We start from the raw sequence: 24,078 nt of genomic DNA, 5'->3' as shown, positions 1-24,078 counted from the left end.
TCAATAGTCTACCTCCTGAACCCTCAATAGTCTACCTCCTGAACCCTCAATAGTCTACCTCCTGACCCTCAATAGTCTACCTCCTGAACCCTCAGCAGTCTCCCTCCTGACCCTCAGCAGTCTCCCTCCTGACCCTCTACAGTCTACTTCATGACCCTCAATAGTCTACCTCCTGAACCCTCAACAGTCTACCTCCTGAATCCTCAATAGTCTACCTCCTGAACCCTCAATAGTCTTCCTCCTGAACCCTCAATAGTCTACCTCCTGAACCCTCAATAGTCTACCTCCTGACCCTCAATATTCTACCTCCTGAACCCTCAGCAGTCTACCTCCTGACCCTCAACAGTCTACTTCCTGACCCTCAATAGTCTACCTCCTGAACCCTCAACAGTCTACCTCCTGAACCCTCAATAGTCTACCTCCTGAACCCTCAATAGTCTACCTCCTGAACCCTCAATAGTCTACCTCCTGACCCTCAATAGTCTACCTCCTGAACCCTCAGCAGTCTACCTCCTGACCCTCAACAGTCTACTTCCTGACCCTCAATAGTCTACCTCCTGAACCCTTAACAGTCTCCCTCCTGACCCTCAGCAGTCTCCCTCCTGACCCTCTACAGTCTACTTCCTGACCCTCAATAGTCTACCTCCTGAACCCTCAACAGTCTACCTCCTGAATCCTCAATAGTCTACCTCCTGAACCCTCAATAGTCTACCTCCTGACCCTCAACAGTCTCCCTCCTGACCCTCAGCAGTCTACTTCCTGACCCTCAATAGTCTACCGCCTGAACCCTCAATAGTCTACCTCCTGAATCCTCAATAGTCTACCTCCTGAACCCTCAATAGTCTACCTCCTGACCCTCAATAGTCTACCTCCTGACCCTCAGCAGTCTACTTCCTGACCCTCAATAGTCTACCTCCTGAACCCTCAATAGTCTACCTCCTGAACCCTGAATAGTCTACCTCCTGACCCTCAATAGTCTACCTCCTGAATCCTCAACAGTCTCCCTCCTGACCCTCAGCAGTCTACTTCCTGACCCTCAACAGTCTCCCTCCTGACCCTCAGCAGTCTACCTCCTGACCCTCAGCTGTCTACCTCCTGACGCTCAGCTGTCTACTTCCTGACCCTCAACAGTCTACCTCCTGACCCTCAGCAGTCTACCTCCTGAACCCTCAACAGTCTACCTCCTGACCCTCAACAGTCTACCTCCTGATCCTCAACAGTCTACCTCCTGAATCCTCAACAGTCTCCCTCCTGACCCTCAGCAGTCTACCTCCTGACCCTCAGCTGTCTACCTCCTGACCCTCAACAGTCTCCCTCCTGATCCTCAGCAGTCTACCTCCTGACCCTCAGCAGTTTACCTCCTGACCCTCAACCGTCACCTCCTGACCCTCAACTGTCACCTCCTAACCCTCAACAGCCTACCTCTGGCCCTCAACAGTCTACCTCCTGACCTTCAACAGTTTACCTCCTGACCCTCAGCAGTCTACCTCCTGACCCTCAGCTGTCTACCTCCTGACCCTCAACAGTCTCCCTCCTGATCCTCAGCAGTCTACCTCCTGACCCTCAGCAGTTTACCTCCTGACCCTCAACCGTCACCTCCTAACCCTCAACAGCCTACCTCTGGCCCTCAACAGTCTACCTCCTGACCTTCAACAGTTTACCTCCTGACCTTCAACAGTCTTCCTCCTGACCCTCTACAGTCTACCTCCTGACCCTCAACAGTTTACCTCCTGACCTTCAACAGTCTACCTCCTGACCCTCTACAGTCTACCTCCTGACCCTCTACAGTCTACCTCCTGACCCTCAACAGTACAGTCTACCTCCTGACCCTCAACAGTCTACCTCCTGACCTTCAACAGTCTATCTCCTGACTCTTAGCAGTTTACCTCCTGAACTCTCAACAGTCTACCTCCTGATCCTCAACAGTCTACCTCCTGACCCTCCTAGTACTACTTGACCCCCATATAGCCTCCTTTATGCATTTAGGCCAAAAATATTCAGTCAATAGGAATGAATTATTCAGTTTTCAAGAACATTGATGAAAGTTTAATGCAATTTACTAAGTGAATCAAATCCAGTGAAAGGAATACACAGCACAAATGTTTAGTTTTTCATCCAAGATATTGTGGGTAAAGTCAAGACTATAACTATGTAACCAGACAAGTAGTTTCCAAGGATGTGTCAGGAAGAGATGCTGACCTCAAAAGAGAAATTTATATGGAGTGAAGAAATAGCATATGGGACTACAATGGTATCAAAACTAGGGGAATGTTTACTCTTAAAATGCACTTCAAAGTATAACAACAATATAGATATGGATAAAATCCAGGATTAAGTATATATTATAAATAAACAACTTATTTGTAGCACAAAAACAAAAACGAGTGAGAATGTCATTGAAGAAATGAGAAAAAAGAATCTGCATTAATGACTGGAAATAAACTTGTAAGTGCAGTATATGGTTAAAAGGAAAAAAAAAACCAAAAGAACAACAACAACAAAAGAACTATGAACACTTCTTTCTTGGTAAGTCTGTATTGTTTAACAAGGTACAAATTGCATGCACACTAGAGTTTGGCTAGTAAGTACATACACTGTAGATAAAGGGAAGCTGATTTCTATTAGAAAAATAAGTTTCAAGCCATTAAGGAGAGGTTGTAGGGAACCCTGTAGTGTTCGGTTAGATCCAAAGATATTTACTTTAATGCATTTATGAATTGATACAAAAATAGATGCTGCCTCACCTAGGTGCATAAGTAAAGATATAGACATGTGTCATCTCTGAGAGGAACTAACAGCAATGATGCTAAGGTCATCAAGCTCAGTGTTTCTAAATGTCAGACTTCTGAGCAAGTCATCAAGGCCACTAGGGAAATGTCTGATTTGAATGGACAGACAGGGAAGGTGACGTAAACTTATAACATCTTGTAATCTCATGAAGTAAAAAAGAGACAACGAAACAGATCTGACAAAGGATACAGCTCAGACTTACCTTGGATTGAGATTCTTCTACTAAACAAGTGCTGAGGTTATATGTGTATATCTCCACACCAGCCAACAAAAGTACTGTTGTTTGTTTTCTAAAAAAAAAAAAAAAAAGTACTTTGAAAATAGAGCAGAGACACTCTAGAAATGCTTACAGTATCGAAGCAGAAAACCAGCCAAGTAATGTCAAATGCTAACAAGAAACAAACCAAAACTCTCTGACTGGAAAATAATCGAGAGTGACATAAATGTATGTGAATCTTATATCAACAAAGAAATAAACTTACATCAGCAAAAAAAGAAGGTGACTTTAACTGCCCCCCAAATATAAACAAGTAAATTATTTGGGAATTGGAATGTCTAGTGATAATTCTATGATTTGTGTAGTAGTGGGGGACTTTTAGGGCAAAAGAGAATCTTTGTAGCTTCAAAATGACTCTTACATGATACTGTAAATATAGGGGTTTAGCTAATGCCCAGAATTTCTTCAGAATTCATACTATTTTGGGGAGTTTATCTTAATTCCCTGCACTTGAAGGCAGAGTTTTTGCCAATAAATCTACAATATAGAGAGTGTAGGTGGAAATCCAGTATCTTTATTGAGGATAACAGTAAGTATCAATGTATCTTGATATCCTGCATTGAATTCTCCAATAGAAGAGATGGATAGAAAATTGTTGGAAATCCAATAAGTCAATACAATTGTCTGACTTAGTTACTAATATTGAATTGGGGCTGTTTTATTGCTTTTGACAAATCAGTATTGTTAGTTAAGATGTTATAAAATCAATTCCATGAGACATTTTTAAAACTTTTCTGAAATTCTAAAATCATTTCACATTTTAACTGATAAAATAAAAGCAATCTTGCCTTTAATTACAAGAAAATTTCATGTAATTGATTTAAATTTATGCTTTAGAGTGTTTTACCTTATTTTGTTAAAATGGTCCTCAATGAGCTTTTAAAACACATATGAAACCAGTTTTAATTAAACAGTAATTGTTTTTCTAAGTAAAACAATTACAATGAAATATTTTGACAATGAGAAATATTTTTCCATTTATAATTTACTACTATATATTTTCTGAATATTATAACTCCTTTAAAAAAAGGATATTCAAATTCAACTTTAGCTGGATGAGAGCACACTGAAATTCTTTGTATTTTTGGACTAGATTTGGTTACTTAGCCTAACCAAGTCATTTGTTTATGCTTTATTATAGATTTACGACTTGTATCCAGTTTGGAACATGTGAGCAAAGCTGTAATATGTCTGCTATAGCAATCATTTTTAAGTGCATATTTTTATTAGTGTTGGATATATAAATAGAAAGTATGTCTTTTGATTACTTGATAAGTACATGTGAGACTTTAACAACTTTTTGAAAGCCTGTATTTTTCAAAATTTTCTACCAATAAAGTTGTTTCAAATCCTTGTCAAGTCCTGGTATTGTCCACTTTTAATATTTAAACCTTCAAGAATTGCTCAGCATTGTCCTACTGTGGTATTGATTCATCATAGTATATTAAGAGTCTGTGTTATATTAAAATATTCACTCATAAGGTATTTTTAAATTCAATGAAATGTGGTCTATCATTATTTTAATTTCTCCACTCTGTATTTAAGCTTAAATTTTTTTGTTTGAAGTTTATATTTCCCAATTTTATGGAATATACATGTTCTGTTTTTTCTTTTTAGATAAGTACCCAAACATTTCCTTACTCAGAATTTCATTGTTTTGGGAGTAGAGTAACATTTTAAAAAATGTCTGTTGACAGCAGGAAGGTCAGAGGTTCAAGGCTAGCTTCAACTCTATTTGAAGCTGAGATTTGAAGCTATAATGAGCTATATGAGATCTTGTTCAGAAAAGACCCCAGAAAATCCATATCTATCACCTTGCACAGAAAGTAACTGCAAACGGAGTAAAGGTCTAAAATGAAACCTGATGCACAGAAACTGCTAGAAGCAAACATAGTAAGTACCTTACATGATGCAGATGAGGGGAGGACATTTTAAATAGCACTCCATTCACCCAAGGATAAGAACAAATGATAAGTGGGATTTCATAAAGCTAAAAAGCTTCTGCATAACCAAAGAAATAATGAATTGGATGCAGAAGAACCACACAGAATGGAAAAGAATCTTTGTCAGTTATGCATCTGACATAAAGCATATGCATAAATTATTTGATTAAATTCAGGGATTCACAAAAGGCACAAAAGGGACCAGGTCAGAAAAATAATATGTACGAGATAGACTGCAAGATGCACAACATACTAAATTACCAGAAGAGAAAAATAAATGTAGGACTGTGGGCACCTGAGCATTTGTAGCTCACGAGCCAGCATGCAAATAGGTATCATCTAATCTATACACAAGGAAAGTGAGCTCTGAAGAGCAAAATTCTAAAGTGATCCCGGAATTTAGCTTTTTAAAAAGATATCCTAGATGATAAAAATGTTAAATTAATTTTGAAGCTATGTAGAGAAGATCAGGCAGTATAAAAGGAACGGTGACACTCATGCGTGCTACAAATCCTTTCTAATCATTGTAACAGGAAATACAACAACAATGGGTTTGTTTGCCTAAGTACCAATAAGCTGCTTATGGGAGGGAGAGGGCAAAGGGAGAGAGTGGATAGTGGGTATATTAATGTATCATATGTAGTAGGTGGGGGTGGGGGAGAAAGCAAGAGAGAGAAGGAGGGATGAATGGTGAGAGGGAGGGAAGGTGGAAGGCAGGTAAGAGAAAAGGATATAAATGCATCATCTTTAAATCACATGTCATTAACTTCTTCTTTTAAGCATATGGATGCATACAAAACCTTCAAGTGTGTTGTAGTGTTTTACACACACACGCACACATACATGCACACACACACACACACACACACACACAAATACACATGTTTCTTTAAAAAGACACAGCTAAAAATGCAAATTTCCTGGCCCAAGGGTATCAGGCGTTTTATTCACTTGAACATCACTGGAAAAACATAATAGAACAATGTCAATAAAACAGCATTTGCTGGGTAATTCTGTGTCAATTAGAGCAAGTGAGTCAGAAAGTGTAAAGATTACCATTGCTTCTGTGTGTAACTGGGAAGGTTTTCTTTTCTTATGAGATTAGAATTAGAACTTACTTGATTGATTATTTTTTGCAAAGTGGTTGGGCATCATTCAATACTTATAGGGCCTGGAAAAACCATGTCAGAAGGAAAAAGTCAGGCTTTTTTTATCTCCTCACTACTTGATCCAAGGTATCATGCCTTATCTGCCCTTGGAGTGAGTTTTACATGACTGAGTCTTTGACTCTCTGGTGTTCAGAATCAGACAGGGATGACAGCAGTGGCCTTCCAGAATCTCCAGCTTGTAGCTAGTGGATCTTTGGAACATCAGGCTCAAAAATCACTTAAGCAAGCTCTTATAAATTAATCTTTCTTTTCTATCTGTGGAAGTATATAAACAGATACAGGTCTTTCTTTGGGTCTATCTTTCCCTCTTTCTGGAGAAAATTGGCTAATTTAGTACACTTGAAAAGTATAGTCTCTAAGATATATATTTTGGCTCATTTTGGCTAATACCCACATTATTAAAAATACTTTCAAAATGAAAAATGGATAGATTCTTTAGTTTGGTTTTTAGCTTTGTTATGACTATTGGCTGAACATAGAGCCTGTCACATGCCATTCAAGTACTCTCCTACAGAGTTATGCCTAGCCCTCTTTCTACTTTTTATTTCAAACAGTTTCATTAAGTTGCTGAAGCTGGCTTGCAACTTGCTTTGCAGCCTAGTCTCCCATTTCCAAGGGAGCTATAATTATAGGCTTATATAGGCTTATATAATTATAAGACCTGACTTAAAATGGAAGATAATTTTTGAAATTGGCATTCAGGTCTTGACTTATTGAGGACTACTGTGAAATCAGCATGATTATAAGTTGCCACTAAAGAAAAAGTTTTGTGTATAATCAATGTATGTATAATGTATGACCTACAGTTAACATTATGTCTCTTGAAATCTTGGGACGGGTTTTGAATTAAATGTCCTTTAAACACCAAGATAATAAGTAACACTCAAGTTTATTTTTTTTTGTTTTTTTTTATTAATTTATTCTTGTTACATCTCAATGGTTATCCCACCCCTTGTATCCTCCCATTCTTCCCTCCCTCCCATCTTCCCCTTATTCCCCTCCCCTATGACTGTTCCTGAGGGGGATCTCTTCCCCCTGTATATGCTCATAGGCAGGGGACCCAGAAGTCTGTGGATACTTTGGCCTGACCCAAAGCTCATTCAAAGACCCAGAATGATTGCAGGAACCACAGCACAGAGGAGCTGAGGATCACTGGCTGTGAGAGCCCAAAACGACAGGGCTAACCTCCTGCCATCCACAACAGTGAAGCATCAGAGCTTCCAGCCTATGGAAATCGTGAGAAAACAAGTGAATCTATCATCAGACTTCCTCCATCCAATTCTGGAAGCTACCCAACAAAAACACAGAGGGCAAGATGTCTAAAGGTCAGCGTAAAAGCATATGCAAAAAACCCCAAAACAATATGGCATCTCCAGTTTCTAGCTATCCCAAAGAAAACAACCCAGAGAACTCAAATACAATGGAAATACAAGAAAATGATCTCAAATCCTTGGTAATGAGGATGATAATGGAGGAAACAAATAGAATTCGTAATCAAATGCAGGAAGATGCAGCCAAACACATGAGAGACATAAAAGAAGCACATAGAGTGGAACTGGAAAATTTTCAGGAAAATGCAAACAACCAGATGAAAGAAATAAATAAAATGGCTCAAGCTCTGAAGACCTATAAAGTGGCAATGGAAGAAACTCAGGAATATACAAAAAATCAGATGAAAGAAATCAAAAAATCAGTTCAAGATCTGAAGATGAAAATGGATTCAATGATAAACACACAGACAGAGGAAAAGCGAGAACGCGAGACCTCAGAGAAGAAGGCGAGCAACACAGTGGTGAGCTTTTCTAACAGAATCCAAGAGATGGAAGAATGAATCTCAGGTGTAGAAGATACAATCACAGATCTTGAAGCAACCATTAAAGAAAATGCCAAATCTGGAAAACTCTTGACACAAAACATCCAAGAAATTAAGGACACCATGAAAAGAAGAAACCTGAGGATAATAGGCATTGAAGAAAGAGAAGATATCAGACTCCAAGGCCTAGAAACTATTCTCAACAAAATCATAGAAGAAAATTTTCCCAATCTAAAGAAAGAGATGCCTATAAACATACAAGAGGCCTACAGAACACCAAATAGAATTGACCAGAAAAGAAAATCTCTCCGTCACATAATAGTCAAAACACAAAACATACAGAACAAAGAAAAAATATTGTTGTTTTTAGTTTTTCAAATGTCATGAGACCTGGAATGTACTTTCTGACTTTCTGTGTAGCTGAGGAACAGGTTTTTGAGGTGTTATGGATGCGTTCAGCTCACTTTCATTAAATTTGTGATATGGATGTTACTGGCTATTACAAGTGAAGTGTGCTGAGGTTCCACTCCTTGTGTAAGAGGTGGAGGTCTCACTGGAAAATAGACCCATGTTCATTAAGACAAATAACTAAAAGACTTTCTTTGATAAGCCCAAAGGCAGCATATGATCAAATTAAATGAATTTTAAATGATAAAACTTTAAATACAGCAGCTCTATTTGAATTCTTTAAAAAATTATTATTATAATGTATTCACATTACATCCCAATTGTTATCTCCTCGTGCTGTGCTTATCTTCTCATTCGCACCCTCCTTCCCTCTTTTGCCCTCTTCCCCTCCCCTAGACCTCTAACAGCGGTAGAGGCAGTGGTGGTGGGTGGCTTCTTCCCCAACATCTGTCCTCAGCCTATCAGGACTCATCCAGATAGCCTGCTTCCCCTTCCACTGTGTCCCCACAAGGCCGCCCCACCAAGAGGCAGTGATCAAAACATTGTCACTATAGTTCATGTCATAAGCAGTCCCTACTCTCACCCCTGCCCACCATGTGTAGAATGAGTTGCCCATTAGCTACACCTGAACAAAGGATTTCTTCTTGCATATTCGTTGGTTGGTGCATCAGTTTGTGCAGAACTGCCGCAGTCCAGATCTGCAGAGCTTGATGGTCTTCTTGTAGAGCTCCTGACCCCTCCAGGTCTATCCAGCCCATAACTCTTCCAAACAACTCTCAGTGCTTCACCCAGAGACAAGCTATTAGTCCCATCATCTGTCCCAGTCCCACACTGGGTGGAGTCTCTCAGAGGACATCTATGTTGGGTTAATATATGCGTATGAGTGAGTACATACCATGCATGTCTTTCTGGGTCTAGTATACCTCATTCAGGATGATCTTTTCTAGTCTCATCCATTTGCCTGCAAACTTCAATATTTCCTTGTTTTTAATAGCTGAGTAGTATTCCATTGTGTAAACATACCACAGTTTCTTTATCCATTCTTCCTTGAGGAACATCTAGGTTATTTCCTGATTCTGGCTATTACAAATAAAGCTGCTATGAACATACTTAAGCAAGTGTCCTTGTGTGGTGGAGCATCTTTTGGGTATATGACCAGGAGTGGTATGGCTGGGTCTTGGGGTAGCACTATTGCCAATATTCTGAAAAAACACCAGATTGATTTCCAAAGTGGTCGTACAAGTTTGCACTCCTACCAGCAATGGAGGAGTGTTCCTCTTTCTGCACATCCTGGCCAGCATGTGCTGTCACTTGAGTTTTGGTCTTAGCCATTCTTATGGGTGTTAGATGGAATCCCAGAGTGGTTTTGATTTGCATTTCCTTGATGACTAAGACTGTTCAACATATCTTTAAGTGTTTTTCACCATTTATTCCTTTATTCCTTTATTGAGAATTCTCTGTTTAGCTCTATACCTCATTTTTATTTGGGTTATTTAGTTTGGTGGTGTTTAATTTCTTGAGTTCCTTATATATTTTGGATATTAACCCTTTGTCAGATGTAGGGTTGGTGAAGATCTTTTTCCAGTCTGTAGGCTGTTGTTTTGTTCTGTTGACAGTATCCTTTGCATTACAGAAGCCTCTCAACCTCATGAAGTCTCATTTATTAATTGTTGACCTTAGAGCCTGAGCTAGTTACATTCTTTTCAGGAAGTTGTCTCCTGTGCCACTTTTTCCTTTAACAGATTTAGTGTGTCTGGTTTTATGTTGAGGTATTTTATCCACTTGTACATTAGTGGCTCAATATACCAAAATCCATCAATGTAATTCATCATATAAAAAACTGAAAAAAAAATGATCATCCTCTTAAAAAGCATTTGACAAAATCCAACACCCATTCATCTTAAAAGTCCTGGAAAGATCAGGAATACAAGGCATATACCTAAACATAGTAAAGGCAATACAGAGCAAGCCTATAGCCAACACCAAATTAAACAGAAACTTAAATGAATTCCACTTAAATCAGGGACAAGACAATGTTGTCCACTTTCTCTGTATCTCTTCAGTATAGTACATGAAATCCTAGCTAGAGCAATAAAGCATGTAAAGGAAAAAAAGGGGATACAAATTAAAAAAGAAGAAGCCAAAGTATGACTATTCATGGATCCTATGATAGTGTACATCAGTGATCCCAAAAATTCTATTTGAAATCTAAAGTCATACCATAAATCTTTCAGGAATATGAAGGGAAATAACAACAGGATTTATACACATTTTGCCCAACAACTGTGACAGAAGGGAACTGTCATGTTGGGTGCTACATAATATCTATGATTTAAAAGATTTTATTAGACTTTAGGAAGATGTTAGATACTATTTCAATTTCAAATGAAAGATTACAGTAATGGCAGTATCTAAAACCATGGTAGCATCCCAAATATTGCATTTATATTTTAGCTGTTCATGGGATATTTTTAAATGAGTTTTCTCTTGGAGTTCTCCATCTGTTTAGTCTGTGACGAAAGCTGTTAATTGATGTAGGCTACAGCATCCTGAAGAGTCATTTGGCCTATGGTTTTTAAACTTATTGAGGGGAACTGGGGTTTTAGTTCTTAGTGATGCTCGGATGGAAACACTGGGTTTTGCAAGATGCTCAGATTCATAGGACTGCTGCTAAGGCTAAGGTGAAAAAGGCTGAAACCGGTCATAGCGTCATGTCTAGGAATGTCTTCAGCTGAGCACAGTGCCTGTCAGTAGTGAGAATGTTTGCAGAATTCTCACTAATCAAACAAAATTAAGTTTTATTTTAAAATAGGGTGGTTATCTGAATAGACATATTCAAAGGAGAACATATAAACTGCTAGAAATTAAATTATTAAATGGTCAGGATCATTAACCATTAGATAAAGACAAATGCCTCCATGTATCGCCTCATAGCCTCATTCCTGTAAGAGTAGATGCTATCAAAAAGGCAAGAGATAATTCTCAAAAAGGCACCCTTACCCACTGTCAGAGGAAAGGTTCCTTATGAAAATATTAGCTAGATGTTCTTGTGGGACTCCTAAAATGGGAGCAAGTGTGTCTCTGACTCTTTTGTCTCCTCTTGGGACTTTTGCTCCTATTGGGTTGCCTCATACAGCCCCATCTGAGGGCTTTTTCCTTGTCTCATTGTATCCTGTTTTAACATGATTTGATATTTGGCTGTTGTCTCTTGGAGGCCTGCTATTTTCTAAAGGAAACTAATGGAGAGTAAGTCTGGGGGGAGATGGAGGAGGGAGCTGGGAGAAATGGAGAGAGGGAAAAGTCTAACCAGGATGCATTTTATGTGAAAAGAATCTATTTTCAATTAAAGAAAATGTTGCTGTGAAAAAACTCCCAACACTGTCTTTAGCTATGTGTGTAGAGATGGGCCCACCAGGCTCCATCTGGCTAAAGACAATTATTTTCCAGTAGTAAATGAACTTTTCACTTACAAGGCTACATGTGTAATTTTCAATGTTGAGAGATTGAAATGTGAAATGTGAACTATTGTTCTTTGAGAAAGTGTCTTATGTAGCCCAGACTTATTTCAACTTGCTATGTAGTTTGTTGAAAGAGGATGATCTTGAACACCAAATTGGTCAGCCTCCACTTCCTGAGTGTTGGAATTACAGGAGCTAGCTAAATCATGAACTTTGTTTGAAAAATCAGGTGAAATTTTTACATGTGTATGTAATGCATACTGACCACTCTTGCTACCCACACTCTCCCTCCTTTCTGTTGTCCTTGTCTATACATTTTGTTCCCTACAATTCTTCTTCCCATATTTATGTCTATTTTTTTTCTGGCTCACTGGGTTTTATCAGGGTCACCTGTGTGGTCATAGGGTTGCAACTGCCTAGTAGAGCCTTATGGGCTTATCTCTGGGTACATAGCTAAAGGCAATGCTGCCTCTCTTCTGCAATCTATCAATAGCCAATAGTTTAGCAGGAATGAGCAGGGCCCTTCAGCTCCTACCTCTTCCATTTTGGATCCACTAGAGGCGCCTTGTATGACTCCACTGAAGATCATGACAATTGTGGGGAGTTCAGAACTATAATGATTATATGAGTCTAAAGGATGGCATTTCACAGCCCATCACCCAATATTATGGCTCCTAACCACTTCCCTCTTTCTCTTCCACAGTGTTCCCAAGCCTAAGAGAGAGTTGTATAAAAACCTTGTTTAGGGCTGTGTCCTTAAAAATAAATCACATATTATTGGTATCTTGAGCAGCCATGTGTCTACCAACTTACCTGTGATCACTACAAGGAGAGGCTTTTCTTACTAAGTCTGGGAAAATCTTGCCTATAGATATAAACATGGATATTTAAAGGGCAATTTGATGCTGTGTCAATTTAGTTAAAGAACAGTAATAAGTTCCCCACTTGGGTCCTCGGCCTCCTCAGGTATGGACTGTTATCCAAGCTTGCAGTAACAGGCATGAGTGAGTTTCTTGGTGTGAAATAGGCCTCAGGTAGAGAACAGTTGGTTCTCTGTCATCATTCTCCTGTTGTACAAGTGTGTCCACCTTGCCAGGCAGGTTTCATATTTGCTTCATAGTGTTCACAGCTGGTGAGATAATTGAAGCATTGTCTTCCTCAAAACCATCCATAGCACTTTCTGCCTATTGGAAAGCTAGTTCCCAGCTCAATTCTAGCTTGCCTTCTATAAATTCAAAATTAAGACATGTAGTTTCTTCAGCAATAGGGTATTATACGCTAATTCTGCTGTTCAGAGTGACAGTAATAGATTGTTTCGTTAGGGGGTCTCTGAGACTGACTTCTGTGAACTTCTCAAGCAAAGATATTCAACATCCTGCACTTGATAGCTTTATTTAACAGCCTATTGTTTCCAGAAGAACTTACCTGAACAGAGTCACATCTATCAATTCTCTTTTGTAGTTATTTCATTAGATTGTAAAATGGTAAGTTTCTGTAGATCATTTAAACATACCTTTTATTTTTTTAAATCCTTCTATTCCCCAATCGCATCCAAACATTTTCTCCTTAATTCCTCTACCTCTTTTTTTCTCCATTTAACCTTTCTACCATCAGTCTTCTTGCCTTGAACTGCTTTTATCTATATTCTACTACCTCCTTTCTCTTTCTCTTTTTTCTTTTTCTTTTCTATAACTTAATTAAGTTATTTATATTACAACTCAATTGTTATCCCATCACTTGTATCCTCCTGTTTCTCCCTCCCTCCCACTTTCACCCTATCTCCCTCCCCTAGGTCTATGACTGAGGGAGACCTCCTCCCTCACTATATGGTCATAGGCTATCAAGTCTCATCTTGGTAGCCTGCTTATTCTTTCTCTGAGTGCCACCAGGGCTCCCCACCAAGGGGAAGTGGTCAAATATGGGGCACCAGAGCTCTTGTCCAAGTCAGTACCCACTCTCCACACAACTGTGGAGAATGTCTTGTCCATTGGCTAGATCTGAGTAGAGGTTCAATGTTTACTGTTTGTATTGTTTTTCATTGGTACAGTAAATTGAACAAACCCCCGCCCCTGGGCCCAGATCCACCAGACATGATGTTCTCCTTGAAGGGTTCTAGGACCATCTGGATCCTTCTATTTCCCCATTCTCCTACATTTCTCTCACATAGAGTCCTAATAAGATGTCCTCACATCTATCCCAATCTTCTGGTAAGTGAAGACTTTCATGGAACATTCCTTTTGGACTAGCGTCCAATTATAAGTGAGTATAGACCATTTGAATCTTTCTGCTTCTGGGTTAACTCATTCAGTATGATCATTTCTAATTCCATCCATTTGTCCACAAATTTCAGGATTTCCTTGTTTTTAACACTGGATTAGTATTCCATGGTGTAAATGTACCACAGTTTCTTTATCCATTCTTCAACTGAGGAATATTAAGGCTGTTTCCAGATTCTGACTATTATAAATAAAGCTGCTATGAACATGGTTGAGCATATGTCCTTGTCACCAACCTTACATCTGACAAAGGTCTAATATCTGAAATATATAAATAACTCAAGGAATTAAACACCACCAAACACCAAACCAAATAACTCAATTGAGAAATGGGGCTCAGAACTAAACAGAATTCTCAACAGAGGAATATAAATGGCTAAGAAACACTTAAAGAAAGGCTTAATATCTTTAGTAGTCAGAGAAATGCAAATCAAAACAGCTCTGAGATTCCATCTTACACCCATCAGAATGGCTAAGATCAAAAACTCAAGTGACACCACATGCTGGCGAGGGTGTGGAGAAAGAGAAACACTCCTTTAGTGCTGGTGGGAATGCAAACTTGTACAACCACTTTGGAAATATATCTGGCACTTCCTCAGAAAACTAGGAATAGGACTTCCTCACGACCCAGCTATTCCACTCCTTGGAATATGGCCAGAAGATGCTCTACCTCCTTTTTCTTAAGGCACCCTGTGCCATTTTCACTTCATAGGTTTCTGTCTTCCACATGAACCACTTATTAAACAAGCAAAGCAAAATCAGGCAATCTAGAATATGCATCTAAGAGGAAATGTATGGCATTTGTGTTTCTGGGATGGGATTAACACCATAAGTTTTTCTAGTTTTATCCATTTACCTTAAATATTCATAATTCACTTCTCTCCATAGGCAAATAAAATGCCATTGTATATATGTACTGCATTTTTATCATGTATTCATCTGTAGTAGAACATTTATGCTTCTTTTGTTTCTTAATTATGGGAAATTATGTAGTAATGAACACAAATATACAGATATCTCTATAGTATTATGTTATCCTCGGATATACCTATACACAGAAATAATATTAGTAGGTCACATGGTAGTTTTACTTCTAGTATTTTGAGAAACATCTGGCCTGATTATCAAAGTGACTGATCTGGTTTATACTCACCAACACAACTATAAAAGTTTCGCTTTCTCTACATAATAACATTATTTGTTATTGAGATTCTCAATGATAGACTTTCTGGATATAATGAAATGGACAAGCCAATGGCAGAATGCAGTCATAAAAATTCTTAATAAAATGATGGCAAATCAAATTCATGGTCACAATCCCTCATTATGTTCAAGAGGGCTTCATTCTATTATGCAGGAGTGATTCAACATTCATAAATCAATATATGCAATGTCGGCCATAAGTAGACTTAAGGAATCACATTTAGAAAATTCAATATTTTTTCATATTAAAAGTAATGGAAAATTCCAAAAATTTAGGAAAATATAAATCAGCATAATTAAGGCTATACATAATAAATATATAGACAATATCATGCAAAAGGGAGAAAACCCAATACATTACAACCCAAAGCAAAAGTTTCCATTCTCCTCATATGCAATATAGTTCTTGCAGTCTTAGAGTAATAAGAGAAGAAATAAAAGAGATACAATTAAGTGTAAGAAGAAGTCATGGTATCCTTATTTCTAGTTAGGATTTTATACATAAGGGAACATAAAATTAGCACCAAAATACTTAGAACTGATACAAATCTGCAGCAAATGGCAAGATATAAAATTAACACAAAATATCAATGCTCTTCTTATATGACAAATGTGCTGAAAAAAAATCAGGGAATCCATAAACACACACACACACACACACACACACACACACACACACACACACACAAATTAATAAAACATTTAAAAGTCAATGTGGGGATACAATGAAGTTGAGTAAATGCATGTTATTGACATGAACACATATCAAGAGCCCCCAAAATGGTCCCTTATCCTAAAATATTGAATAGTAAAGCCTTCTCTGGTCCAAGATAAGATCTTATAAATGGTTGACTTTCTGACCAGTGTGTTCAGAAATGATCAGCCACAGCTTCTTCTTCCCAGTTGGCTTTAACTTGAGACTACTCACCTACTACTAAGATTAGCTAACCAGTTTACTCTCCCTCATTAATGCTTTATATAAAAAAGTTGTTTACTTTGCGGACCTTCTTCATCAAGGCACATGGTTCAGATTTTCTGTATATGTGTCTGTCATTGATTCATTCCTCATCACCACAGTTAGGTCAATCCCCAAGCTGTGCAAGTCAAAACAAATAAATGTAACCTAGGAAATTTTTTTAAAACCCTAATAAAAAGTTTAAGAAACTAAGGATAATTTGAAGTGTATTAAGATAATTCTAATATTTGGTGCTTTGGATATTACAGTGTGGGTTTATGAGGTTATAATCAATTATAGATATATATAAACTGTGCCACTCACTGACCACTGTGTAACAGATCTCCATCCTTTGATGTTAAATTTGCAAGCCTTATTTAAAATTGTATTAGTTCAAGTTCTATACTTACAATAGTCAAACTATGTGATAAAATTTACTTTGTCATTTTGTCTTGTTATAATTATTTCTAATAAGTATATAGAAACAAGTCTTTCATCTTAAAAAGCAAAAAAAAAAAATAGCATAAAACATAAATAACATCTCTGCTCATGGTTAGACATTAGCCAATCATTTCTCTTACAAGGTACATAATGAAGATGATAATTTAAATTTGTCATGACTGGTAATTTGCTCTATTGATTTTGTGCATGAAGTAATTTAAAGACTTAATTTCTCTGCACCAAGGGCTTTGCAAAGCAAAGCTGGAATGTTCCCTGTTCTTCCTAAAGCCTATCATCATAGTGCTGAGTGCTTGGTAGACTGCTGGGGTAGCAGAAAATCGCTGCCCAGGGATGTGTGATGTGTAAAGAACTGCCAGGCAGTGCAGATGGCACTCTCCATGAGACGGCTGAAGTTAGGGAACATACGGGTTTGTGATTCCGATTCCAACAATGGTGCGATTTTCTCTAGCAGTGCTCAACAGTCCAAGTTGAGAAGCTTAATTTTGCTAACAAGGCATAAGGTAATCAAGAGTAAATTGTACTTAAAAATAAAACGGTGTCTTCAGCCTTAATTTAGTTACTCCCTACTTGAGTGCCACTTTGCTCTCCATCACTTCTCAAATAACATCTTAACTTTTTAGCTTTATCTGCAATGCACACACTTTTTCTCACCATGAAGCCATGTTTTGTTTATCACATCCCACTCTCAGCAGCAGTTACTTCCTGGTTTTCTTGATCCAGTCTGACATGAATGGAGATAAGTTACTTATGTCTCAGCGTTTCGAAGCTTCTTTGGCTTTTCTTATGTTTTCTTCCCCTCTTCTAATTTCTACATCTCCTATCTTATCCTGACATAATAGTTTGTTTCACCAAAAAGAAGGAAACCAGCATTCCATAAAAGACTAGAGAATCAGCATGTCACTCAAGTCTTTCACCCCCTCCAACTGATACCCAAGTCCTGCTCCAACTGATACCCAACAAGCTGCTGCAAGGGGGAAAGTCTCTCTCCTAGGATGTTCTTTAACCTTATTTTACAGCTGATTGGACAAAGGCTCAAACTCATTCCAGTTTTTGCCTACTACATTACTGTTTTAATCTATTTCAAATTAATGTATCTGGAATTACATTTTTTTTTCTGATGACACTTCTTAACTGTTAAAAATTGAGGGTGAGCTCAAGATAAATTAAGAAAACAGGAGCCAGATTGTATTCTCATCACAAAACGCTAACAAATCATGCGAAATGGATAAAATAATGTATTGTACAATGGGAGATCTGAGAGAGAGACAAGGAATGAGTGAGCAAAAAAGAGAGGCACAGACAGAGGTACCGAGAGACAGAAAGACAGAAACAAAGAGGGGAAAACTTAAGTCCCTAATTGCTCATGATGATCTCCCAAGAATTTCAGGCAACTTAAATATTGTTCCATAATATTATTTTTTGGGGAATTAAGGGTTATTTTAGGTTGAAGCAAGAATCATGTACATGCTAGGAAGTCTGTCTACCACAGAGCTAGTTTCCACACAATGGCTGTTTTCTCGAGTTTGGATCAAAGTGAAAAAAAAAATCAATAGGTTAAAGGCATCTAGAGTTTACACACTGAAACAGCGTGCAAAGGATGTAGGACAGGCAGGAGAAGGGGGAGGGAGGGAGGGAGGGAGAGAGAGAGAGAGAGAGAGAGAGAGAGAGAGAGAGAGAGAGAGAGAGTCTAAAGGCATGCAAAAGGTTTTATTAGTGAATTCCGTGCAGCGATGATGAACACATTTGTGTAAATTAATTACTTGAGGCAGAAAAACACCTTTAAAAAAGCTGTTGGAGGGCTGGCGTGATAGTTCAACATGTAAAGGATCTTTATGCCAAACAAAAAAACCATAGTTTGATCCCTGAGAGCCATGTCATAAAAAGAAATAATTAACTCCCTCAAGCTGCCCTCTGACCTACAACCACATGTCATGGCATATGCATATGCACACATATGCACACAAATGCATATTCATGAGTGCACACACACACATACACACACAGTAATTTTTAAGAAGAGAAGTTTGTAGAATAATGAATAGAGGTTGTACAAGCCTGTTATCACTTGTTATTATCTGAAGTGAATAGGAAAATCTCCCTTATACCTGAAGTAACATGCTCAGAAGGGTGTTGCCTTAAAAAATCAGGAGAGTATAGCTCTATGTGAAATGATGCTTTAAGAAACTTTCCCAATGGGATGACGAAATGATGAATATATTTTCAAACAACAATTTCATCTTAGATTGAAGTTCAAGAACATTTCAAAGAATAAAATGTCCACTTTCAATAAGATATAATCCTATAGAATCTACCCATAAACCCAGATGTTCAAAGATAATGTGTAATGTTGAAATAATCAAGACACAGATGTTTGGAGAGGGGAATGGATTAAGTACTCATAAAAAGGGGATTCCACTTGACTTTTTGTTTATATAAAGACACAGAAGACCCTTACATCAGGAAAAAGACCCACAGCAGACACAACATTGCCACACTGAATTTGGTCATGAACATGGCCACACTTAGTAATCCCAGCAGTTTATAAATAGAGGTAGGAAGATTAGTCAAGGCTCAATGTAGTTACAAAACCAAGATGTGAAAAAAATCCCCATTAACATGCATTTAATTTGGATATCTTGTGTTAAGGACCCTGAGATAAATGTTTGTTATATGGATCACATAGTTTGTTGTTGGTATTATGTTTTTATAAGAACCTGAAAAGACCACTACAATGTTACAGACTCTGTCATATTCCCAAAATAACCACACATGAAAAAAGTAGAACAATAATGAAGAGAAATTTGATTAATAGAAGCTGAATGTGCTGGCTAGTGTTTAGTAACCTTTATGAAGATAAACTCATTTTTCAAAGAGGAACTTTGATTGAGAAATACCTTCTACCAGACTGGGCTTTGGTGCATTTTTTTTTTGATGAATGATTGAGATGGACTGTGCCACCCCTGACTCATGGTCCTTGGTACTATAGGGTCCTATAGGAACCTGGCTGAGGAAGCGATGAGGAGCAAAGCACAAAACAATTCTTGCTTCCAGGCACTGCCTCAAATACCTGCCCTGACTTCTCTGGATGACAGACTTAGAAGTAGTAAGGTGAAATAATCCCTTTTTGTCTCAAGTTTCTTTGGACATAGTGTTTTACACAGCAACATAAACACTAAGTATGAGAAATAACATGAGCATTGTAATTATTAAAGGATTTGTTAATAGTTGTAGAATTGCTCGGCATAGTGGCATACACCTGTAATCTCAGCACTCGGGGAAGCAGAGGCAGGAGGATCACTATGAGTTGGAGGCAAAAATTGTTCTACAAAATAAGTCCAGGACAGCCAAGGTGACATAGAAAAATCCCATCATGGAAAAAAAGTAGTTGGAGAATTAGGCAAGTACTATAGACATTATTATAACTTTTATTTTCTAAAACTTAGAGGAAATATTATGCATATCAAAGGGAGATGGAGGATATGAGAACAACTCAACCTGAAATTCTAGACATGCAATATTTACTAGGAAGAATAAAACAGTGGCTGATTTTAAGAGCATATAAGATACTTAAGCAAGGATTTAAAGTTCCTCAAAACAGTGCAACATAAAACAGTCAAAGTACAACAAAGAAAAAAAAGACTGAGACATGTTAAGAGTGCATTGTTTCAGGATTATGAGGATAATTTATTTGTTTAAATCTCCTACCCTTGAGTATGGGCTAAACTTATTACTTATTCTAAATAAATAGACTTGCATGAAGCAGAAGTTATGGCTCATGATTTCTAAGACTAGTCCAGCAAAACATTATATTTTCTTCCTTGCCACAATCACTGAAAATCTCTCTCTCTCTCTCTCTCTCTCTCTCTCTCTCTCTCTCTCTCTCTCTCTCTCTCTCTCTCTCTCTGTCTGTCTCTGTCTCTCTCTCTCTCTCTCTGTCTCTCTCTGTCTCTCTCTGTCTCTCTCTCTCTCTCTCTCTCTCTCTCTCTCTCTCTCTCTCTCTCTCTCTCTCACACACACACACACACACACACACACACACACACACACACACACTCTTTGGGCTAGTTTTGCATCATTGACAATTTTATCAAAATTTATGAGAGAGAGAGAACATATATTTTGCAGGATTTTTTTTCATAAAAAGAAAAACAGGGAATTTTATTTAAAGCTTAGTGATGCCTTTATTATCCAAATACAAAGAAAGCTATGGCTAAAGGAAGATTGCTTACCAATATCCTTAATTGGGGGAGGGGGATTCCTACCCACCTTTCCATCTTGCTCACATAACCGCAGAAGAGCTTATGGCCACTTAGTAGTATTTCCAATCCCTCAATGGTCTGAGCAGTGGCAGCTGCAAGTAAAGTCTCAGTGGCTGGCTGGGTACCCTTGTTTCAATAGGAACCTGCTAAATAGGCACAAGGAGCACCTGCACACCTTAGATCAGTCTACTACCTTACCTGAGCAGCCTTAGACACAAAAGCTGCTGTTCCATTTGCCCTGACATGCCTCCTTGGTCACACAGGGTTTTCAACAGCAGCTTGCTCTTCCTTCTAACTCTCCTAAAGATCCTTCCAGAAGTGATTATGACCTCCAACAGATGTTCATGGAAACTTTTATCACACATGCACAGAACTTCTGGAGCTAGCATCTACAACATCAGACCCACCATGTGAATTCCCTTCTTTTTGCTTGGATTGCCAATGTCCACCTAATGCAGAGCAGAATCTGTTCACAGGAAGCAACGATAAGGAGATTGACACTGTGAGCACTGAGTCCTAATTCTACCACCTCAGGGGACCCCGCCTAATTTTCACCAGTAACATTTGGTTCAGTGGGTTATTCTAATTTAATATATAGTCATTCATAGTATTTCTCGTTGGATTAAACTTATTTTCCTATACATATATGGTGGGTATTGTGCAAGGGTGTAGTTAAAAGGACTATGGGGTAGAATCTGTGGAGAGATGTATTTGTCTACAAGTCAGGTACTCAGCTGTACTTTCATATTCAGAGACCCTTGTTATATTTTATTCATTGATAACAGTCCATGTTTATTTCCACAATTCAGAAAAGAAACAAGACAAGTAGAGTGGATAATGAATCAAATACCTTATGTTTGTTTCCAGGTAAATGAAAAATAGAAAGTACAGTCTAAATAATAATTTGCCACCAATATTTTAAGGTTTTCTATTTCTTAGCACTGTGCTAAAACTTGTACATACATTATCTGATTTACACTTCATTATATGAGATGCATTAGGGCTTTGCTGTACTACTACTAAACTTCAGGTAATTTGTAAATGGATCAGTTAAGAGTTGTCTGTTATTGTTTCCAGTGTCACAGTCTTGGTTTATTACCACTAAAGTCAGATACACAAATATCTCCTTAGAATTTAGCAGAAAGAAAAAAATACAGATCTTGGCAGTCTAAGCCTTTAGTAAATGGCACATAATTGTTACATCACCCCAGTTTGACAGAACTGAGCAGAACACCCTATCTGGAAATTTCAGAGAGGCGTCATCCAGCAACTGATGGGAGCAGATAGAGAGAACCACAGCCAAGCACTAGGGAACCTGCAGAAAGAAGATAAAGATGAAGAACAGTAGGACCATAGGGTTGAGGACACCAGAAGAATATAACCTACAGAATCAACTAGGCGGGGACCAGGGGACTCAGAAAGACTGAAGCAGTGAACACAAACATGTATGAGTCTGAGCTAAGTTCTCTGCATATATGTTATCTTGTATAGCTTGGTGTTCTTGTGGTATTCCCAGCAGTGGAAAAGGGGAATTTCTCTGACTCTTTTTGCCTGAACTGTCATATTTTCCACCTACTAGGTTTCCTCATCCAACCTTGATATGAGAGTTTGTGCCCAGTCTTATTGTAAATTGTTATGTCATTTTCAGAGGATACACATAGAGGCCTTCTCTTTTCTTTTTTTCTATTTTTCTTTTTTCTTTTTTAAAGGGAAACAGAGAAAAAGTTAATCTGGAGGAGAAGAAAGGTGGGGAGGGACTCGGAAGAGAGATGGGAAGGGAAGTTTCAGTATAATGTATGAGAGAAAAATAAAACAAAAGGACACCTTAAATCTAAAATAAAATATAAAAAAGATGTTGAAAATTTTGCTACATTAAAAAGAAAATGGAGTGCCCTTGTCCTTGGTGTTTCTCTTCTTGTGTGAGTGCCACTTGTCAACGTCTGGCCTGCGGTCTTGAGACCGAACACCATGCCTTCAATAAAGTTACAGAGTTTGGATGGAGAGATATTTGAAGTTGATGTAGAAATTGCCAAACAAGATTTAGGAATATAAGGGAGATGGTGATCCTGTTCCTTTACCACATGTTAATGCAGCAACTCTAAAAAAAAAGTCATTCAGTGGTGCACCCACCACAAGGATGACCCTCCTTCTCCTGAGGGTGATGCGAAAGAAAAAAGGACCAATGATATTCCTGTTTGGGACCAAGAATTCCTGAAAGTTGACCAAGGAATACTTTTTGAACTTATTCTGGCTGCAAACTACTTAGACATCAAAGGTTTGCTTGATGTTACATGCATGACTGTGGCAAATATGATTAAGGGGAAAACTCCTGAGGAGATCTGTAAAACCTTCGATATCAAAAGTGACTTTACTGAAGAGGAGGAGACCCAGGTATGCAAAGAGAACCAGTGGTGTGAAGAGAAGTGAAGTGCTGTGCCTGACACTGTAACACTAGAAGGGTTGTTCCAAATGCTAGTTACACTTCTCTGTTTATAATTATTAATATTAGAGAACAGTACACAAATGCAGCCTGTCCTCACTGCATGTGTAGTTCCAGTACAGATCAAACCTGTGGCTCAGTTTCTTCTATGAGTAGAAGCGTTACTTTTCCCCCCACTCATTACTCTGAATAATATCTTTCAACATCAATGGTCTCAATTCTCCAATAAAAAGACACAGACTAACTGAGTGGATGCATAAACATGACCCAACATTCTTCTGCATTAAAGAAACACAATTCACCCGCAAGGTCAGACGTGACCTCAGACTAAAAGGTTGGGGAAGAATATTCCAAGTAAATGGTCACAAGAAGCAAGCTGGTGTAGCCATTCAAATATCTAATAAAATAGACTTTCAAGCAAAATTAATCAAAAAGGACAAAGAAGGACACTTCATACTCAACAAAGGTAAAGTCAACCAAGAAGACATCACAATTTTGAACATCTATCCTCCTAATACAAGGGCACCCACATTTGTAAAAGAACTATTAACAAAGCTTAAACCACTCATCAGTCCCCACACATTAATAGTGAGAGACTTCAACACCCCACTTTCACTGAAGGATA

At 38.2% G+C, this 24,078-nt stretch overlaps 1 pseudogene across 1 annotated transcript; it reads left to right on the top strand.

The window, feature by feature from the left end:
* Positions 1-22,906: 22,906 nt before the first annotated feature.
* On the top strand, positions 22,907-23,606 carry LOC311596058 (S-phase kinase-associated protein 1-like; annotated as a pseudogene). The gene has a single exon. The product of its transcript is annotated as an S-phase kinase-associated protein 1-like (transcript).
* Positions 23,607-24,078: the final 472 nt, after the last annotated feature.

Source organism: Acomys minous (genome assembly GCF_964271855.1).
Source record: "Acomys minous genome assembly, chromosome: 4".
Taxonomy (NCBI): Eukaryota; Metazoa; Chordata; class Mammalia; order Rodentia; family Muridae; genus Acomys; species Acomys minous.
This window is presented reverse-complemented; position numbering and strand designations above follow the sequence as displayed.